Source organism: Tenrec ecaudatus, chromosome 8, assembly GCF_050624435.1.
Source record: "Tenrec ecaudatus isolate mTenEca1 chromosome 8, mTenEca1.hap1, whole genome shotgun sequence".
Taxonomy (NCBI): Eukaryota; Metazoa; Chordata; class Mammalia; order Afrosoricida; family Tenrecidae; genus Tenrec; species Tenrec ecaudatus.
This window is the reverse complement of record NC_134537.1, coordinates 122,144,999-122,165,686: the sequence shown is the minus strand read 5'-3', so window position 1 is coordinate 122,165,686 and position 20,688 is coordinate 122,144,999. Positions and strand designations below refer to the sequence as shown.

Below are 20,688 nucleotides of genomic sequence, written 5' to 3'. Positions count from 1 at the left end.
CTTCCTGCATTCAGCATCATTGCATATGTTATGTGAGTCTGAAGAGGAATTTATAGACTGGTATCAGACCTAGGGGCTCATATCAGACTTGTGGACTTGATCTGGATTAGGCTGGGATGTTTTTTTAATATACAATTACTTTTCCGATAAAGCTCTCTCTTATACACATATTGAGTCTCCCTGGATTTGTTTCTCTAGTCTAAACAATAGGCAAAATGTTGAATAAAGCAGGAAACATCAAAAGATGATTGAAGGAATACACATAATGAATGTAACCGAAAAAACTGGTCAGCATTCAAGCATTTAATATGTAATATATAATCAAGAACCAATGGTACTGAGGAAAGAAGTTCAAACTGCACTGCAGGCAGTAGCTATAAAGAAGGCACTCACATTGACGGAACACCAATTGAAATGTTTCAACAGGCTGATGCAGCCCTGGAAGCACTCACTGACCTAGGCCAGGAGGTTGGGAAGACAGCCACCTGGCCAGCTATCTGGAAGAGATCCATATTTGTTCCCATTCCCCCAAAAAATGACCTGAAAAAATGCAGAAATTAGCTGACAATATCATAAATGTCACATGCATGTTAAATTTTCCTAAATGAAATTCAACAGAGGCAGGGAGCTGCCAGAAACTCAAACTGGTTTCAGAAGAGGACATGGTAGCTGTCTTCCCTATTTACGGGCATGGACAAGTGAGGGCTTCCAGCGCTTCTTCAGCTTTCTGAAACATTTCGGTGGTTATTCTGTCAATTCCTGGAACTGTGATTTTGCACTTCTTCCTTCGGCACCATTGGTTCTTGCTCTTATACTACCTCCTGAAATGGTGGGCTGCCGACTGCTTCTTTTCAGCACAGTGACTCTGTGTTCTTTCCATCTTCTCTCGGTGTTTCCTGCATCATTCAGTATTTTGCCTGTAGAATCTTTTGAAATTGCAATTGGATCCTTGAATTTTTTCGTGAGTTCCTTCAGTTTCAAATATGCTGAGTGCGTCATTCCCTTTTGGTTTTAACCTATAAGGTTGTGATATATGATTAAATGGTAGTATTTAGCGTTATTTAACTTTGAGGTAGCTTGCTTTGAAGCAAACGGTAATTCAAATGCTTCTGCTCAAACTCGGTTCAACTAAAATGCATGAAAATAATGCAACAAGAGAGTTGGTAGAAATTTCCATGGAGAGTTGGTAAGAAATTTCCATGTAGAAAAGGCTGAATGCCAACATGAGTAGTGTTTGAAATTCCGAGGTGAATTGCTGTCCTTAATTTCCCTTGAAGATGTCACAAAAAGCAATGGGATTAAGTTACAGATAAACTCTAGAGATATTTAGATTAAAAATACAAAAACACGTCTATGTGACAAATGAGAGTACTGACGTCATTAACCAGATTGCAACTTAATCATATTACGGGAGATTTGTGCTGGATGGCTTAAGGGTAATGGTCTCCAAAAGCCATGGATTTATCAGTCTTATACTTTCATGATTAAATCAAAAGCAGTGAAACTCATACATCGTAATGATGCATCCATTTTTATTAAAACTTGTTATGTGTATTTTGTCGATTAAAAACTCAAAAACCTAGCTCACTGCCATTGTGTTGATTCCAATTCATAGAGACCTTATAGGACAGCCTCTGTAGGTCTCGGGGGCTGCACAGGATAGAGATGCCTCATCTTTCTCTGCCAAGAGGCTGGTGTTCCAAATTGCTGGCCTTTCAGTTAGCAACCCAACACATACCCACTCACTTTACAGTAAAAGTATAGATGCTTTAGGAGGGAAGATTATATAAAAATCAATTACATTTTAACTAAAAAGAGGTAAAATTACATTTCTTATCACCTGTGACAATTGCTTAAAGACAACTATTTTATCTCAAACCTGACCACTGTTTGCCTTTAATATACATATATTCAGACAATTCCAGCCTTCAATATATTTTTACCAAAACCAAAATAAAAAGCTGTTCTCAAGATTACAACACATGGTGACCTCGTGCGTGTCAAAGTAGAACTGTGCTCCAGAGTTTGACTAACTGATTTTTCAAAAATTGATCCGCAGGGCTTTCTTCCAAGGCAATTCTAAGGGACTAAGTTAGCTGTCGACTTACTTCACTCAGGGACATCTCAGTCTTCATGGTTCATCAGAAACTAACAAGCAAGCCCCTGTAGAGTGCAGAAAGCCTCTTTAGTTTATTAGAAAGTGTATCCTGATTTGGTTTGAAAATAGGTTGGCTTTCTCAGTTTATCTTCACAAGAGATGCCTGTGAATTGTTAGAAATCACCCTGTTATGAAGAGGTGAACTTGAGATATTTTGTTTTTATCAAATGTTACCCATTTTCTTTGAAATGACTGAGATTATAAGAGATTCCATAGCTTAAATATTTTATTTATACTCCTTTTCTTCCTTCATTTGATCTCCCTTTTCATCCGTGCTAAAGCTGTTTCAGTTTTGAAAAAAAAGGGATTATCCCTCTGGTGAATCATCTCTGACCTTAGATCAGGGATGTCAGTAGCCTTGCTCTCATACGGAATGCACTGGAAAGTGAATAATTGCAGATGCCATTAGGTTAGAACTTGAACTTTATAATTTGGCCTCTCAATCCATTTTATATTTGTTCTAGTTTTTTTATATTTTCTACATTCTTTTTTGATTGTGGTTTCATCTGTTTTACTTTGCTGTTGCTGTTACTTTTGGTTGTTTTTCATGTTTTTCTGTATATGAGATCCAGGATAGGTAATATATAGACACATAGCCATCTCAATTATATATAGATACATAGCTATCTCAATTATATATAGACACATAGCTATCTCAATTATATAGAGACACATAGCTATCTCAATTATATATAGACACATAGCTATCTCAATTATATAGACACATAGCTATATCAATTGTTCCTTGGGGGTGTGGCAAGGAATGTTGGGGTGGAATGGGGAGCTAATCACGATGATTACAAAATGAAGGAAATGTTCTAATATTGATTGTAGTGATAATTTTACAACCCTTCTTGTTGTGATTGAACTATTGCATGATATGTGAATTATATGGCAATAAAACTGTTAGTTTTTAAGACTGCTAAATAAGCACAATCGTGCCATTTATCAAATATACAGACAAGAATTATACCTAATGTGAATATTTTCATATAATCACTCTGAAAATGCTAACATGTTAGGAAAAGTACCCACTGCCATTTATTCTACTCCCACGGATAGCGGCTCTGAAGAGCAGAGGAGCACAGCTCCCCATGAGCTCTGAGGCTTTAAACCTCTACAGGAACAGAAAGCCTCATCTTTTCACCTTGGTTTGACTGGTGGGTTTGAACTACTGAACTGCTGGTTAACTATCCAAAATTTAACCCATTATGCCACCATACGGTTCCTTAGGAAAAGTGCAGCAGCTACAAAAAGATATTGTTTCTAGTGCCTACTGTAGGAAGCAACACATCCTCAATGTTATGCTTCCATGGCCGGCTCCCAACCCATTAAGAGTATGTAGGGGATCTACTCTCTGAGAGGTGGAATTGCACCATTGCCCAATGTCAGCTTTGGACTCCCCTCATCCTGGCTGAAATTTGCTTGAAATTGTTCTGTAGCCTAAGATGTTTCTATGATTTCACTCTCTTTTGTCACAGATATTAAATCTGCATGGTAGCTTCAACCAGATGACTCTTCCAAGCTTCCTCCTTCCTTCCTTTTCTTTTTAACAGGCATCTTCCTCAATACATCTTGTAGTTCTAATACCATCTGGGCAGCTTATTCTCATTAGACTTGAACTAACATAGGTGACTCTGCATGTGGTTGGAGAAAACTAGTAAAAACATGGTTTGGGGGCCAAGTCATTCATCTCTGGTGGACAAGATCAAGACATCTTCGATAGTATGATGGACAAGAATAGTCATTGGTATAGCCCAATTCCTAATGTTATCAATGTTGACTGATGGGAAACATATCCCTCTGAGAGAAATTTTCTTGGAAGTGCAATGATTTAGGTATCTGAGAGATATGGAGAAAAGGTATCTACATGGATATCTAAAAAGGTTGGTCATGTCTAACTTATATTTTCACCCTGAAGAGAAATAATGAAATATGAGAGTTCTCTTTTTTTGAGAGTTCTTAATAAGCACTTAAACTATGTCCTTTCCTTGAAAAGTTGGAAATAGAAATACCATATGATCCATCATATCTTCTACTTGGTATATATCTTATAGAAATAAGAACTGTAACACAAATAGATAAATCCACATCCATGTTCACGTAAGTATTATTGACAATAGCAACAAAAAAAGCAGAAACAATGTCCATCATTGGAAGAATGGATAAACAAACTACGTACATGTACACAATGCAATACCACGAAATGTTAAAGAATAACAATGAATATGTTAGCCATCCCATAACATAGATGAACTAGGAGGACCCTGTACTGAGTGAAATCATTCAATCACAAAGGGAAAAACATTGTGAGGCCCCTATGGTAAATGTAGGTAAACGATTTTCACTCGAAAAGAAACATTCTTTGGTGGTCACCAGGAAAAGGGTTACAAGATTCGTATTTTGAGTTAAATTTCAGCATGTTGGGGACATTCTGGGTGTGAAAAGAACATACTATAACTTGAAGTCGTTCCTGTAAGTTAACTGGGAGCACATCTGCCATTTTACTTGAGGGACTTGATCCAGGGAGTCAAAAATCAGAGCGTATAAATAATAACTCATAGAGTTTGAAGCCATTTCTTGAATCTGAGACATAACACTAAAGCAGGGACCTCAAAGGACAAAGCAAACATTCTGCTAGAATGGCTCTTTGCCTGCAGAAAACTATGAATGACACTTGTGAAAGAGAACTGTCATTTCCTCTGATCAAAGATTCATCAAACAAAGCCCAATCAACCATTGTTGTCAAGTTGATTGATAGGGGGGCGGGAAATAAGAGAGCTGATTAGAAAGAGCTGTGCTCTCCTTTGCAAACTAGTGTTGACGGTCAGACAGGTAGTTACAAGAGCGGTTCACTGACTGCTGTGGGGATGATGAGGTCCTGAAGTCACAGAGACCAGGCATTCCTTCCTTGTCCTATTTCTACCCCTTCGTTCTTTACAGGGATTTTCCTTATGAACCTCTTCCATGTTTAACCTCATCTTGACACTTGCTTCTTGGTGAGCTCAAACTAACACATAAAGTAAGTTTAGGAAGTGTAATAAAATAGAGTGAAAGTTTAAGAAGATTTAGGAGTGGTAAGAGGAACTGAAATGTGAGGTAAACTGTCCCCATACATAACTCCCTCTGATGACACCACAGGAACGGAGGGGTGCTCGGACACCATCACTGCGAGGAGAAGAATCTGGATCAAAGGGGCAAGAATGCAGAAGAGAATTAAAATTTTCAGAGAATTCAAAAATTCTGGAGCATGGAGAGTCGGTGAACCCCTGAGACTATTGCCCTGATCATCTTTTTAGCCTCAAACCAAAAACAGTGCCTGGTGTCTTCTTTAGATCCAACAGTGTTTGCAGCAACTAAGATAGACTGTCTTCGCGAGCATTCTGCTCGTTAAAAAGACCCATACATGTGGGGTCAAATGGAAAACAGCAACTCAAAGACCGGGTAGGAAGCCACCGAGGCAATCAGCTTACCTTAATGGGGGCGGACCAGTTTAAAACGGAAAGGTGTGAATAGGTGTGAAATCTTAAGAATATAATCAAGGTCACTGAATTGTCTCTGCAGAAACTATGTGATTGGTGGATGTTTTGTTAAGTATATTCTCGGTGGAAGGAAGCCCAGAATTAGCAGAGACCTCCTCAAGAAGAAGGACACCGTGGGAGGGCTTGCTTTACCTGATTTTAGCACATACTATGCAGCCACAGTTGTCAAAACCACATAGTATTGGTACAATGACAGATAATCAGACCAATGGAAAAGAACTGAAAACCCAGAAATAAAATCATCAGCATACAGACAACTGATCTTTGATAAGGGGCTCAAATATATCCAATGGGAAGCAGATGCCCTCTTTAACAAGTGGTGATGGAAAAAAATGGATATTTACCTGCAGAAAAATGAAGCAAGACCCTTATGTCACTCCATGCACAAAAATAAACTCAAGGTGGATCACAGACCTTGAAGTTAAACCCCAAATCATTAGAGCCATCAATGAGGGAATTGGGACCAACTTGAGAACTTTGGCGCAGGGAATACACAGGCTACCAGAAATAGGGAAGGATACAAACACGGAGGAGCCACAAATTGACAAATGGGATATACTGAAGATAAAACATCTGTGTACATCAAAAGAATTCACCAAGAGAGTAATAAGAGAGTCCATGGACTGGGAAAACATCTTTAGCAATGACACATCAAACAAAGGCCTTATTACCAAAATCTACAATACTCTGCTAGCTTCCAAAAAGAAAAAAAAAAATTGCCCTCTGAGGAGGTGGGCAAAGGACATGAACAGAAGTTTCACAGGGGCAGAAATCCAAATGGCCAACAAACATATGAGAAAATGTTCTCAATCTTTAGCCATAAGATAAATGCAAATTAAAACAACAATGAGGTACCACCTACCACCCTAAAAGGTAGCCCAATTCAAAATATCTAAAAGCAACAAGTGTTGGAGGGGCTGGGGGAGGCAGGACTCTCATCCACTGCTAGTAGACTTGTAATTATGTACAGTCACTATGGAAATCAATCTGGTGATATCTAAAACAGATGGAGATCGAGTTACCATACAACCCAGCAATCCCCCTACTGGGCATATACCCAGAAGAGGCAAGGCACAAACCACGGCCAGACATCTGTGCTCCAATGTTCATTGCAACACAGTTCACAATTGCAAGGAGTTGGAAACAACCCAAATTTCCATCAGCTGATGATTGGATTAAAAAGCTGTGTTATATACATACAATGGAGTACTACGCATCACTAAAAAGCAGTGATGAACGTATGAAGCACATCACTGCATGGGAAGAACTGGAGGAAATCATGCTAAGTGAAGTAAGCCAAGCACAAAAGGACAAGTACAACATGAGTTCACTGAGGTAAGCTTTTTAAAAAAAAATGCAAAAGGGGAATATGGAAAAAAGCTACTGCATACAAACATTCCTGGGGTGAGGACCAGGTAATATGGAAGGGACCAGACTAAATACAGGGACACACATGGTAGACAACTGAAAAGGAGGTGGGAAAAGGAAAAAAAATAATAACAACAAAGAAATGAGTAGCGGGGACACAGGGCACTAACCCGCCCAAGAGGAGGGCATTGTTTATATCTCCACAGGGAAAGAGGGACCAGACTTCAACCCAGTGCTCCAAGATGTGAATGCAACATGCTGGCGTGGAGTAGGGAACCAGAGGAGAGGTCTGGGGGGTCGACCCCAATCTCAACTACTAAGTGGACACCTGCCCCTCCCCCCAGAGGAATTTAGTTCAAAGGACAGCATTGAATCTGCAGTTCCTGGAGAGGGACATATCTGATCAGAACACACAGGTGCAGATGAAGGCGGAGGAGAGAGTGGAGCACATCCTGGCCCACCAGGCCGTGAGTACGATGTTCCCAATTAGAGCAGCCAGTCCACAGAGAGGACCACATGGCCAGACCCGCTATGAGACATGACATCCCTCACTGACTCAGCCCTATAGGGAACAACACCAGAGACACAATGTGGGAATTGCACCGATTTGGTCCCGCCACGCAGAAGCAAAACACTAAGGGTGTGCAACAGTACAGCAAGGGAATGGAGCAGCGAGGTCCCCCACTGAATACTGGAGGTGGACTTTGGGGCCAGGGCGTGGTTCCCCAACAGACTGGACTGGAAAACACTCCTAAAGGTCAACAAACAGTCCTTGAACTAACTACAAGCTTTTCTTTATTGTTATGTTTTGTTTTCCTGTCATTGGTTTGTTGTCATTGTTTTGCTGTATATTGTTGCTTGGTTTTACTCTGTCTTGTTTTTGTATATGTTATTATCTCCGAAGGTTTGTCTAAATAAGATAGGCTGGATGAACAATCTGGAGCAGAAAACAATGGGGCCGACAGTTCTGGGGGGAATGGGAGAGGAGGAGGTGGGGGAAAAGGTAGTGGTGTTAAAAAAAACCCAGGGACAAGGGAACAACAAGTGACCCAAATCAGTGGTGAGGAGGGTGTGGGACGACTGGTAAGGCATGATCAAGGGTAATGTAACCAAGAGGAATTGCTGAAATCATGATGGAGACTGAGCATGATGTTGAGACAGGAGGAAAATCAAAGGAAATAGAGGAAAGAGCTGGGAGGCAAAGGGCATTTATAGAGGTCTAGATAAAGACATGCACATATGTAAATATATTTATATATGAGGCTGAGGAAATAGATCTATGTGCATATATTTATAGGTTTAGTATTAAGGTAGCAGAAGGACATTGGGCCTCCACTCAAGTACTCCCTCAATACAAGAATACTTTCTTCTATTAAATTGGCATTCTATGATGCTCACCTTCCTGACACAACTGCTGAAGACAAAGTGGGTGAATAAGCAAATGTGGTGATGAAATCTGATGGTGCCCGGCTATCAAAAGATATAGCATCTGGGGTCTTAAAGGCTTGAAGGTAAACAAGCGGCCATCTAACTCAGAAGCAACAAAGCCCACATGGAAGAAGCATACCAGCTGGTGCAATCACATGGTGTCGAAGGGATCAGGTATCGGGCATCATCAGAACAAAAAATCTTACCATAGTGAATGAGGTGGGGAATGTGGAGTGCAGACCCAAAGCCCATTTGTAGGCCACTGTACACCCCCTTACAGAAGGGTCTTGGGGAGGAGATAAGCCAGTCAGGGTGTAATGTAGCAATGATGAAGAATATAACTTTCCTCTAGTTCCTAAATGCTTCCTCCTCCCTCTGTCTGCCCCCCCCACCCCACTATCATGATCCCAATTCTACCTTGCAATTTGGCTAGACCAGAAGATATACACTGGTACAGATAAGAAGTGGAAACACAGGGAATCCAGGGCAGCTGATCCCGTCAGGACCAGTGGCCCGAGTGGTGATACTGGGAGGGTAGAGGGAGAGTGGGTTGGAAAGGGGGAACCGATTATAAGGATTTGCATGTGACTTCCTCCCTGGGGGCAGACAACAGAAAAGTGGGTGAAGGGAGACATCAGACAGGGTAAGATATGACAAAATAATAATTTATAAAGTATCAAGGGCTCATGAGGGAGGGGGAGGGGGAGGGAGGAGAAAAAATGAGGATCTGATGCCAGGGGCTTAAGTGGAGAGCAAATGTTTGGAGAATGATGAGGGCAATGAATATACAAATGTGCTTTACACAGTTGATGTATGTATGGACTGTGATAAGAGTTGCATGAGCCCCTAATAAAGTGATTTTTTTAAAGACAGTTAAAATGTATATTCTCAGCAACATTAAGTAAAGTGTATTTTAAAATTTTTAAAAAGAAAATGGAAATGTAACCATAATTTTCCCTACCATTTGCACTGTATCTTATCACAATTGACATTTTACCCCGACCAATTTCCAAATAAACTCCAATGTTCTTTCTGTCAGTATGAGCCTGCAATGCCTTCGGCTTTAGTGGGAGAACCTTTTTAAGTTGTCTGAACAACTTAATCAGAACATGGCTATCAGATTAATCATGCAATTTATGCCAACAACATGAACCACAAACATTAAAATAATTGAAGATATCCTGATATGCTCTATTCTCTCAATTTTGGTGGTTTTATTGTAGCTTTACAGACCATGAAGATGAGGGGACAGGACTTTTTCATGATTAAAGAACTGGGCTCATCCACAAATGCCTAGAGACAGTTTCAAGAATTTCTGTTTTCTGCCAAACCAAGGCAAATCCAGTATGGAAAAACAGATTCTGATATAATATCTAAAATACCTAGTACTTTTCCTGACCAAAAAAAAAATGGGGGGAGGAAGGGGTGTGTTAGTCAAAGTGGAATAGAATAAAACTACAAAAAAAAACCACCTGGCCAAGGAACATCAAATTCGGTTAATACTCTTGGAAACTCAACCCCAAGTCCTCAGGCTCCTTATCCTCCTCCGAGCTATACCGGATCCCTCACTAACTTACCTGAAGCGACTGGGGAGATGGTGTTACCCAGGCTGCCTAATCAGTTCCCTGGTGCTAAGGAAGTACAGTTGGTACCCAGAAGGCATGACATTTCTTTTGTTGAATTTCAAAACGATGGGGCTCCCAGGGAGGCTTCACAAGATTCAAGATCACACCATCCCACACCACAGAGATCACCTAGGCCAAGAAACAACACCAAGAAATAACACCGTCTCCTTTAAAGGATGTGGTCTTATTATCATGTCTGATTTGATCATGTTTGTTCAGGTCATTTGATAGTTGGCAGCAGACGTAAAAGGTTTGTAAACTTGAAGGATTACCTAAACTTTTGTTAGCTTTAGTGAGCTGTGAAACATAAAGGCTTTAATTTGTAAAAATAAACTTGTGTTTATATTCTAAATAGGAAAGAAACTGTGAAAACCAATGACTTTTTCCTAGTTTTCATCTTATTTTTCAGTAGCTACTGGGGTCCCCCTTGTCCCTGGAAACTCTCTGTACCCTTGCATCCTTACCATTCCTTTCTATTGCACATAGTATCGCAGTCTTCTCTTCATGGTAAGAAAAGTCCTCAGCTTTCATTTGATCAAAAATATGTTTATGTTGTTAGCTTATTTTTAAAGAACATGTTTCTGGCAGTTTTTTTTAATATACATCATTTAATTGGGGGCTCTTACAGATCTTATAACAATCCATACATCAATTGTATCACGCACATTTGTACACATGTTGCCATCATCATTTTCAAAACATTTACTTTCTACTTGAGCCCTAGGTATCAGCTCCTCTTTTTAACCCTCCCTCCCCAACCTCCGACCCTCATGAGCCTTTGATCAATAATTAATTATTATTATTTTTATATCTTACACCATCCGCTGTCTCCCTTCACCCACATTTCTGTTGTTATCTCCCTGGGGAGGTGGGATTATACTTTGATCCTTGCCATTAGTTCCTCTTTTCTCCTTTCCCGCCCCGCCTCCCCCCACCCCCACCGCCATCTTCCCCTTACCCTCAAGGTATCACTACTTCCATAGTGTTCCTGGGGGGCTTATCTGTCCTGGATTCTGTGTGTTGAGAGCTCTTATATGCATCGGTGCACATGCTCTGGTCTAGCTGGGTTTGTAAGGTAGAACTGGAGTCATGATCGTGGTGGGGAGGAAGCATTACAGAACTGGAGGAATGTGTGGGCTTCCTCTGTGCTATACTCAACTCTGGCTGACGCCTCCCTTCCTTGTGACTCTTTTGTGAGATGTCCAGTTGTCTACAGAGGGGCTTTGGGGCTCCACTCCGACCCCACTCATTTGCATCTGTATGACTATTTTGGGTCTTCTGATGCCTGGTACCTGATCCTGTTGACACCTCGTGATCACACAGGCTGGTGTGATTCTTCCATGTGGGCTTTGTTGCTTCCCTGCTAGATGGCCGCTTGTTACCTTCAGAATTTTAAAGATGATATTCTATCGTATTCTTGTGTTCATTGTTTTGGTTGAGGATAAACCAAAATGTGTCTTTTCTCTTTGGCTGCTTTTAATATTTTTTGTTTAATTTATTAATTTGCATCTATGCAGCCAGTTTCCTTTCTCTCCCCGTCTTCCTTCCTCCTTTCTTGTGTTTCTTCCTTTCTTTCTTCTCCCTCTGTTGCTCACTTGCCCTTAAAAGTGCCTTTCTTCATTCTTTCCTTTCTAGTCCTCTTCGAGTTTCCCAGGATTTCTTGATTCTCCAGTTTGATGGACTGAATCGATTTTAGAATTCCTGCAGTTATGTTAATGATGTCGTATTCAGACTGAGGTGGGTCTAAACGGAATCACGTCTGAGTTATCGGAAGCCCAGAGGAGACACAGAGACACACAGGGGCAATGTGCTATTTGAAGACAGGCAATGGCAAACGTATCTACCTGCCAAGAAGCACTGACGATGGCCAGCAGTTACTGGAAGCTGAAATAGAAAAGGGAGCACTTTCTTTTGAATCCTAGCCTGAATTTAGGTTCCTAGCTTCCTGGACATAGAGTTCTACTGAAAGGCTGCCAACTGAAAGGCTGACAGTTCAAATCCATCAGAGGTTCCTCAGGTGAAAAGATTGAGGAACTGTCTGCTCCCCTGAAGCTTACAGTCACTAAATCCAATGGGGTCGTTTTACTCTATCGTTCAGGTCCAGTATGTTGCAGTTCAGTGCTATGGAGCCGCAATAGCGTGAGACAAGGCTCGACCCGGCGCCACCCTCATAATTGTTACGTGTGAGCCCATTGTGAGCTGGGATGGAACTGACAGCGACCGGTCACAGAAGTTGGGAGCGACTACTCCAGCCGCTCCACTCTCTGCCGTCATTCTCCATCCTTGCGTCAGTTTGTTTTTCTGGAAACAGCCAGGCAGTGGTTCATTCTTCTCTAGCATCTTATAATAAGTAAGCAGGTACTTCTAAAAGCACTTTTCTCTTCAAAAAATTAACTTCTCTGAAACATATTATCAACCTGTATAAAACAGCAAACACATGTCAAATCCTCCACCTCCCTTTTTTAAAATGTGTTTTTCTGAGTAAACAGAATACTTCTTGATCTCTTATTCTACACATATTTATTACGAGCCCACTTCACACAAAGCATCATAATACAAAATCGTAATACATAATACAAAAGCATAATACTGAATTGCTGCTTCTAGTCATAAGCTCACCTATCTTGGGGTGGTTTTAGTCATTGTTTAACATGCGTATATATTATCTTTCTGTTATCTAAAATCAAACCCACTGCCATAGAGTGGATTCTATGTGTTGCAGAGTGGAAGTGGACTGCAGCGCGTGTCCTTGACTGTGATCATCACCGAACCAGCCTGCCAAGCTTCTCCTCCAAGCTTCCACTCAGTGGGTGCCTCCCAGCACCTCTTCTCTATCCATTTATCTATCTATCTATCTATCTATCTATCTATCTATCTATCTATCTATCATCTATCTTTCTATCTATCTATCATCTATCTTTCTATCTATCAATCATCTATCTACTGTATATACTCCTCTCTAGTACTACGTGAATATATTACTTTACATGCTCGATTTTGCAGCTCTTGGTACTAAGCAACATTGATTAAAGCACCATGCTGTTACATTGAAGGCACTGTGTGGAAACAGAACCGTGTGAGTCCTGCCAATGTAAGAATAATGAACAGGCACACAATGACAAGGTCCCTTGACATAGCTCTTCATCTTTCTCTGAATAATTTTCATTTCCCTGGTGATACCTTTTTGAGACTTGAATAGTAACACTGAACACTTCACTGTTTTGAGTTTGAATGTCTTTTCCCCTGTTGATGACTGAGAACTGAAAGCCTACTTGGAAAAACAATAGGAAATAAACAATGCTAAAAATAGTTACTATTACGTTAACATGTGTATATAAAATTTAGTTTAAAAGCTGGATATACAATTATAAAAATAATAATCCACACTTGCAGAGCCCTCACAGTGGCCAGCAAATAGGAAAATGCAGTCAATTCCTGGAGTCTGGTTTTTGGCTAATTCTTTCAGTGCAGCTTGACCTTCTTCCTTCAGCACCACAGGCTTTTGCTCATTGCTCATCTGTTACCTCCTGAAACGGTGGGACATCGACCAGTTCTTTGGGGTACAGTGACTCTATATCCAAGTGCGATAAGGATGTCTTTAAGTCAACTTGGCTGGGCCATGATTCTCCCATGATATGCCGTAGCATGGTGTGATCAACCCATAATGGGGTCTCCCGTGTAGCAGCCAAGCATTTGTGGAAAGAATAGAATGGAGTGCCACTTCCTTAATCTTCTCGTCGTCTTCATAAATTGAAGGAGGGTGTCATTTGGGATGTGACCAGCTCTTGGTATAGATTGACAGTGTGCAGAAGCTAGCTCACTTTGACTGCTGGATCTGATTCCTGCTTCTAGTTCAACCACCTCCTGTTATACGGCCTGCCAATCACAGGAGCCATTATCCGACTGCTAACCCGGACTCATTCATCTGATACTAGATTCATTCAGCTATGCATCCACCTGCGCTGGCTCTTCCTGCTCCATCTTTCTGCTTCCTGTTCATCAGCCCCTGCAGCTACATGATTCACAAGAAACCTCCAGCTTCCATCTGGCCTATGAACTTAAACCAGACTGGACTTAGCAATTTTACATCTGTGTGAGCCATTTCTTGATATAAATCTCTATTATACATACACATAGAAGTATAACTAGCTTTGCTTCTCCATAAAACCCAGTTTAACACTGTCTTATATAGAAAGACATGAAAAACAAAACAAACCTATAAATAGTTCCAGGTCTTTGTATCTAGCCTATAATATCTAGTGTATAAAACTACAGCATTATTAGAACTAATCATTGACTCAAAATGAGGCTACCTCTGTAGCTCAACAAATAAATCTAATTGTGTTGAATTTATAGAGACATAATGCTGTCTTTAATTTTTTAATCGATTTCAAAATCTACAAGGATAATGCAAACTGACATGATTTCCTCCGTACAGTTCTATAATCTCTGCCTTATTTAAGGGCGGCCATCCAGCTGAGAAACAACAAAGCCCACATGGAAGAAGCACATCAGCCTATCCCGACATGATCGCTGAAGACAAAGTGAATACATAAGCAAATGGGGTGAAGAAAGCTGATGGTGCCCACCTATCAAAAGATATAGAGCCTGGGGTCTTATAGGCTTGAAGATAACCAAGAGGCCATCTAACTGAGAAGCAACAAAGCCCACATGGAAGAAGCACATCAGCCTGTGGGATTACGAGGCATCAAAGGGATCAGGTATCAGGCATCAAATACCAAAACAATCATAGCATTGTGAATGAGGGGGAGTGCAGAGTGGGGACCCAGGGCCCACCTGTGGCAACTGGACATCCCCTTGAAGAAGGGTCGTGGGGAGGAGATGAGGCAGTCAGGGTGCAGTATATCAATAATGAAACATACAATTTTTTCTAGTCCTTGAATGATTCTTACCCCCCACCATCATGATCCCAATTCTACCTTACAAATCCGGCTGAACTGGAGGATGTACACTGGTACAGATAGGAACTGGAAACAAGGGAATCCAGGACAGATGAACTCCTCAGAACCAGTGGTGAGAGTGGCGATATCGGGAGGGGAAGGGGAAGGTGGGGTAGGATGGGGAACTGATTACAAGGATCTACATATAACCCCCGCCCTGAGGGATAGAAAACAAAAAAAGTGGGTCAAGGGAGATGCCCGACAGTGTAAGATATGACAAAATAATAAAAATTTATAAATTATCAAGGGTTTATGGGGGAGGATTAGCGGGGAAGGATGGGGAAATGAGCTGATATCAAGGGCTCAAGTAGAAAACAAATGTTTTGAGAATGATGAGGGAAACAAATGTACAAAAGTGCTTGACACAATGGATGTATGTGTGGATTATGATAAGAGTTTTCCAAGTCCCAAATAAAATGATTTAATTATTTTTTAAAAATCAATGCTCATGGAAGCAGCATTAAAGAGATCAAAAGAAATATTGCATTAGGCAAATCTGCTGCACAAGACCTGTTTAGAGTATTGAAAATCAATTATGTTATTTTCAGGACTAATGTGCACCTGACACAAACCATGGTATTTTAATTGCTTCATCTGCATATGATCATTGGATACTGAGTATAAAAGAATGAAGAGGAAGAACTGTATTTGGATTGTGGTGTTGGTGACAAGATTGAACGTGCCATGGGCTGCTAAAGGACAAATCTCTCTGTATTGAAAGAATAAGGACAGAGTGCTTCTTAGAGGCAAGGATTGGAGGAAGACTAACTGATAACTTTAAATATGCACCTGACACCACCATACTTGCTGAAAGTCATGAGGTAATGGGACACTTGCTGATAAAGATAAAAGATGGAAGCCACTTTCATCCATGAAATCAAGCCTTCTGTATACATTGCAACTCAGTGTGAAGCACACAAAAACAGAGTGAAGCACATCCTGACTCAACAAGCCCTGAGGACAATGTTTCTTCTCAATTTTCTTCTCCACATTTGCTTGTGCACCCATTGTCTTCAGTGAGCATTGATTGTGAATCCAAGCTAAATAAAATCTTTGACAACTTCAACCTTTTCTCCGTTAATCATGATGTTACCTGATCATCAAGTCGTGAGGAACTTGGTCTTCTTTACAGTGAGTTGTTATCCATAGTGACGGCTGAAATCCTTGGTCTTCATCAGTAGGTGCTTCAAGTTCCCTTCACTTTTCAGCTAGCAAGATTGTGTCATCTGCATTTCTCAGATTGTTAGTAAGCCTTCCTCTGATCCTGATGCCATACTCTTCTTCATATAATCCAGCGGCCCTGATATTTGATCAGTATACAGATTGGATAAATGTGGAGAAAGGATACTACCCTGATGCACACCCTTCCTGATTTTAGACCATGCAAGCTTCCTTTGTGCTGTGCCACAACTACCCCTTCATCCATGTACAGGTCCTGCATGAGCACAATAAAGAGTTCTGGAATTCCCATTCTTCTCAAGGCTATCCATAGTTCGTTATTATATACACAGATGAATGGCTTGACATATTCAATGAAACACAACTAAAAGTCTTTCTGATATTTAAGCCAGATCCATATGACATCAACAATGAAATCCTCTGTTCCAACTCCTCTTCTGAATCTGAACTCCTGGCAGCAAATTATCAATAAATTGCTACAACCATTGTCAGATGATCTTCAGCAAAATTTTACTTGCATGTGATATCAATTACATTATTCTATAATTTGAGCATTCTTTTGGGTCACCTTTCTTTGAAATGGGTACAAATATGGATCTCTTCCAATGAGTTGGACAAGTAGCTATCTTCCAAATTACCTGGCATAGATAAGTAAGTAATTCTAGTGCCTCATCAGCTTCTTGAAACATTTCTATTGATATTCCATCAATTAGCTGATGGTGCCCGGCTATCAAAAGATATATCATTCATGAGGGAGGGGGGATCGGGGAGGGAGGGGAGGAAAAAAAAAGAGGACCTGATGCAAAGGGCTTAAGTGGAGAGCAAATGCTTTGAGAATGATTGGGGCAGGGAATGTATGGATGTGCTTTATACAACTGATGTATGTATATGTATGGATTGTGATAAGAGTTGTATGAGTCCCTAATAAAATGTAAAAAAAGAAAAGAGGAGGGAATAAAAAGAAAATGATTAGGGAAAAGAATGTACAGATGTGCTTTATACAATTGATGTATGTATATGTATGGACTGTGATAGAGTTGTATGAGCCCCTAATAAAATGTTTTTAAAAAAAAAGATATAGCATCTGGGGCCTTAAAGGCCTGAAAACAAACAAGCAGCCATCTAGCTGAGAAACAACAAAACCCACATGGAGAAGCACACCAGGCTGTCTCGACATGATTGCTGAAGACAAAGTGGGTGCATAAACAAATGTGGTGAATAAAGCTGATGGTGCCCAGATATCAAAATATATAGCATCTGGGGTCTTAAAGTCTTGAAGATAAACAGGCAGCCATCTAGCTAGTCACCCCTTCCTCTTGTTTCGAGTTTCTGTCTACTTTTTGATGCAAAAGGAGCAGTATAAGCTTTGATCCTTGGAAAATATTCATAAAGCTCAGCAAACAGACCTGGAACTATTTATAGACTTGCTTTGTTTTTTCATGTCTATCTATATAAGACAGGCAGGATCGTTTACAATCCTGAGGAGAAAACAATGGAACCGACAGTTCCAGGGTGACATGGGAGAGGAGGAGGTGGGGGAAAAGGAGGGAGAAGCCAACAAATCCAGGAACAAGGGACCAACAAGAAATCTAAAATCAATGGTGAGAAGGGCATAGAATGCCTGGTGGGGGTTGATTGACTGAGAGCCGAATGAAGGTTGAACATGATAGTGTGACAGGAGGAGTAAAAGGAAATAGAGCAAAGAACTAGGAGGCAAAAGACATTAAAAAAATATTTATAGGTACGTTAGTCCAGGTAGACTAGAGAAACAAATTCATAAACACACATGTGTATAAGAGAGAGTGTTATATAAAGGGTAATTGTATATTAAGAAAGCATCCCAACTCAGTCCAGTCCAAGTCCATACGTCCAACATTAGCCCATATATCCGACACCGATCTTTAAAGTCCTCTTCAGACACACAAAACACACGCAATGACACTGAATGCAGGGAGTTCACAGGTCAGTGGGTAGAAAGTCTTTGGATCCAGTAGTAATGTAAGTATCTAAGCACTGGCAGGGGTCTCCACATGGCTTCTCTACTTCCCAGGGGTCTATCAGCGTAGTGTTATGTGTCTTGTCAGTAGAGTGTCTCTCAGGGAGTGAGCAGAGAGAGAGAGAGAGTATTTCCACCTCCAAGGAGGAAATTCAGGAAATCCCAGAATTCACAGGAGAGGGCCATGCCCACCAAGCAGCCTCATTGGTTATATCTTGATTGACAGGCCAGACTCCACCCCTTCACTCATAATCCTCTCAAATTGACACCAGATTATGTAACTACTACAGAGTGGTATAAATATAGACATGTACATATGGAAATATATTAATAGATAACAACAGGGATATAGGTCTATGTACATATATTTATATGTAAAAGTATCAAGGTAGCAGTTGGACCTCTACTCAAGTCCTCCCCCAATGCAAGAACCCTTTGTTCTAATACCCTGACATTCTGTGATGCTCATCTTCCCCACACAATCTCTGAAGACAAAATGGTGCATAAGCAAATGTGAAGAAAGCTGGTGATGCTTGTCTATTACAAGAGTTAACATCTGGGGTCTTAAAGGCTTGACGTTAAACGAGTGGCCATCTAGCAGGGAAGCAAAAACACCCACATGGAAGAAGCACACCAGCCTGTGTGATCACCAGGTGTCAACAGGATCATGTATCAGGCATCAGAAGACCCAAAACAAACAATTATATCGATGCTAATGAGGGCGTCAGAGTGGGGACCCAAAACTCATCTGTAGACAATTGGACGTCACCTCACAGAAGGATCGCAAGGAAAGAAGGAATGGGCCAGGGTGCAGTGCAGCACCGACAGAACACACAACATTCCTCTAGTTCTTTAATGCCCACCCCCACGACCATGACCCCAGTTCTACCTTACAAATCTGGCTAGACCTGAGCATGCACACTGGTACAGGTAAGAGTTCTCATCACATGAAATCCAGGACAGATAACCCCCTTAAAAACAGTAATGGGAGGAGTGATACCATGAGGGTAGGGGGAAGGTGAGGCTAGAAGGGGTGGGTGGGGAACGGATCACAATGATTAACATATAATACACACACACCCAGGGGGATGACCAACAGAAACGTTGAAGGGAGACAGAGATGATACAAGATATGCAGTATTTCCTTGTTCTGTTTTCACAATTACCTCTTGATTCATGTACAGGCTACACATGAGCACAATAAAGATTCCCCACAATGTGAAGAAAACTGATGGTGCAGGACAACCAAAAGATATAGTGTCTGGGGTCTGAAAGGCTTGAAGGTAAACAAACAGCCATCTAGCTCAGAAGCAACAAAGCCCACTTGGAAGCACACTAGCCTGTGTGATCACAAGGTGTTGAAAGGATCAGGTATCAGGCATCAAAGAACAAAAAAACATAACATTGAGAATGAGGGACAGTGCAGAGTGGGGACCCAAAGCCCATCTGTAGACAATTGGACAACCCCTTGCAGAAGGGTCCGCAGGGAGGAGATGAGCCAGTCAGGGTGCAGTGTAGCAACAATGAAACATACAACTTTCCTTTAGTTCTTAAATGCTTCCTTCCCCCACTATCATGATCCCAATTCTACCTTAAAAATCAGGATAGACCAGAGGATGTACACTGGTACAGATAGGAACTGGAAACACAGGGAATCCAGAATAGATGAACCCCTTAGAACCAGTGGTGAGAGTGATGATACCGGGAGGGTGGAGGGAAGGTGGGGTGTAAAGGGGGAACTGATTACAAGGATCTACATATAACTCCCTCCCTGGGGGATGGACAACAGAAAAGTGGGTGAAGGGAAACATTAGATAATGTAAGACATGAAATAATAATAATAATATATAAATTATCAAGGGTTCAAGAGGTAGGGGAGTGGGGAGAGAGGATAAAAAATGAGGAGCAGATACCAAGGGCTCAAATAGAAAGCAAATGTTTTGAGAATGATGATGGCAACAAATGTACGAATGTGCTTGACACAATAGATGTATGGATGGATTATGATAAGAGTCATACGAGCCCCAATAAAATGATTAAAAAAAAGATTCCCCACAATGAAGAAAGCCACTTCTCATTTTAAATTTAACATGTCAAATTGCACAATAAAATGATCTGCAATTAGGCATTTATTTCAATTTACACAAAGTGTTTTCACTTAAGGAAGTTGTGACTCAAAGTCGTATCCACTCACATATTATCGAATCTGTATGCTGAGCAAATAATCAGAGAAGCTAGATTAACATGTAAATCTCATAATGAGACACACTGAGTTTTCAGGGATCAATGGAGAAGAAGGACAAAGTATTTCATAGCCTGGTTAGTGGCTAACATCCTAGATTCTGTTAGAGCATACATTGGTCTCAGTGGTATCACTAAATAGGATAATTAGCATGAGATGGACTTCCTATCTTGGGTTCACTGTGAATAA

At 40.8% G+C, this 20,688-nt stretch overlaps 1 pseudogene; it reads left to right on the top strand.

The window, feature by feature from the left end:
* Positions 1–9,682: 9,682 nt before the first annotated feature.
* On the top strand, positions 9,683–10,326 carry LOC142455526 (U2 small nuclear ribonucleoprotein B'' pseudogene; annotated as a pseudogene).
* Positions 10,327–20,688: the final 10,362 nt, after the last annotated feature.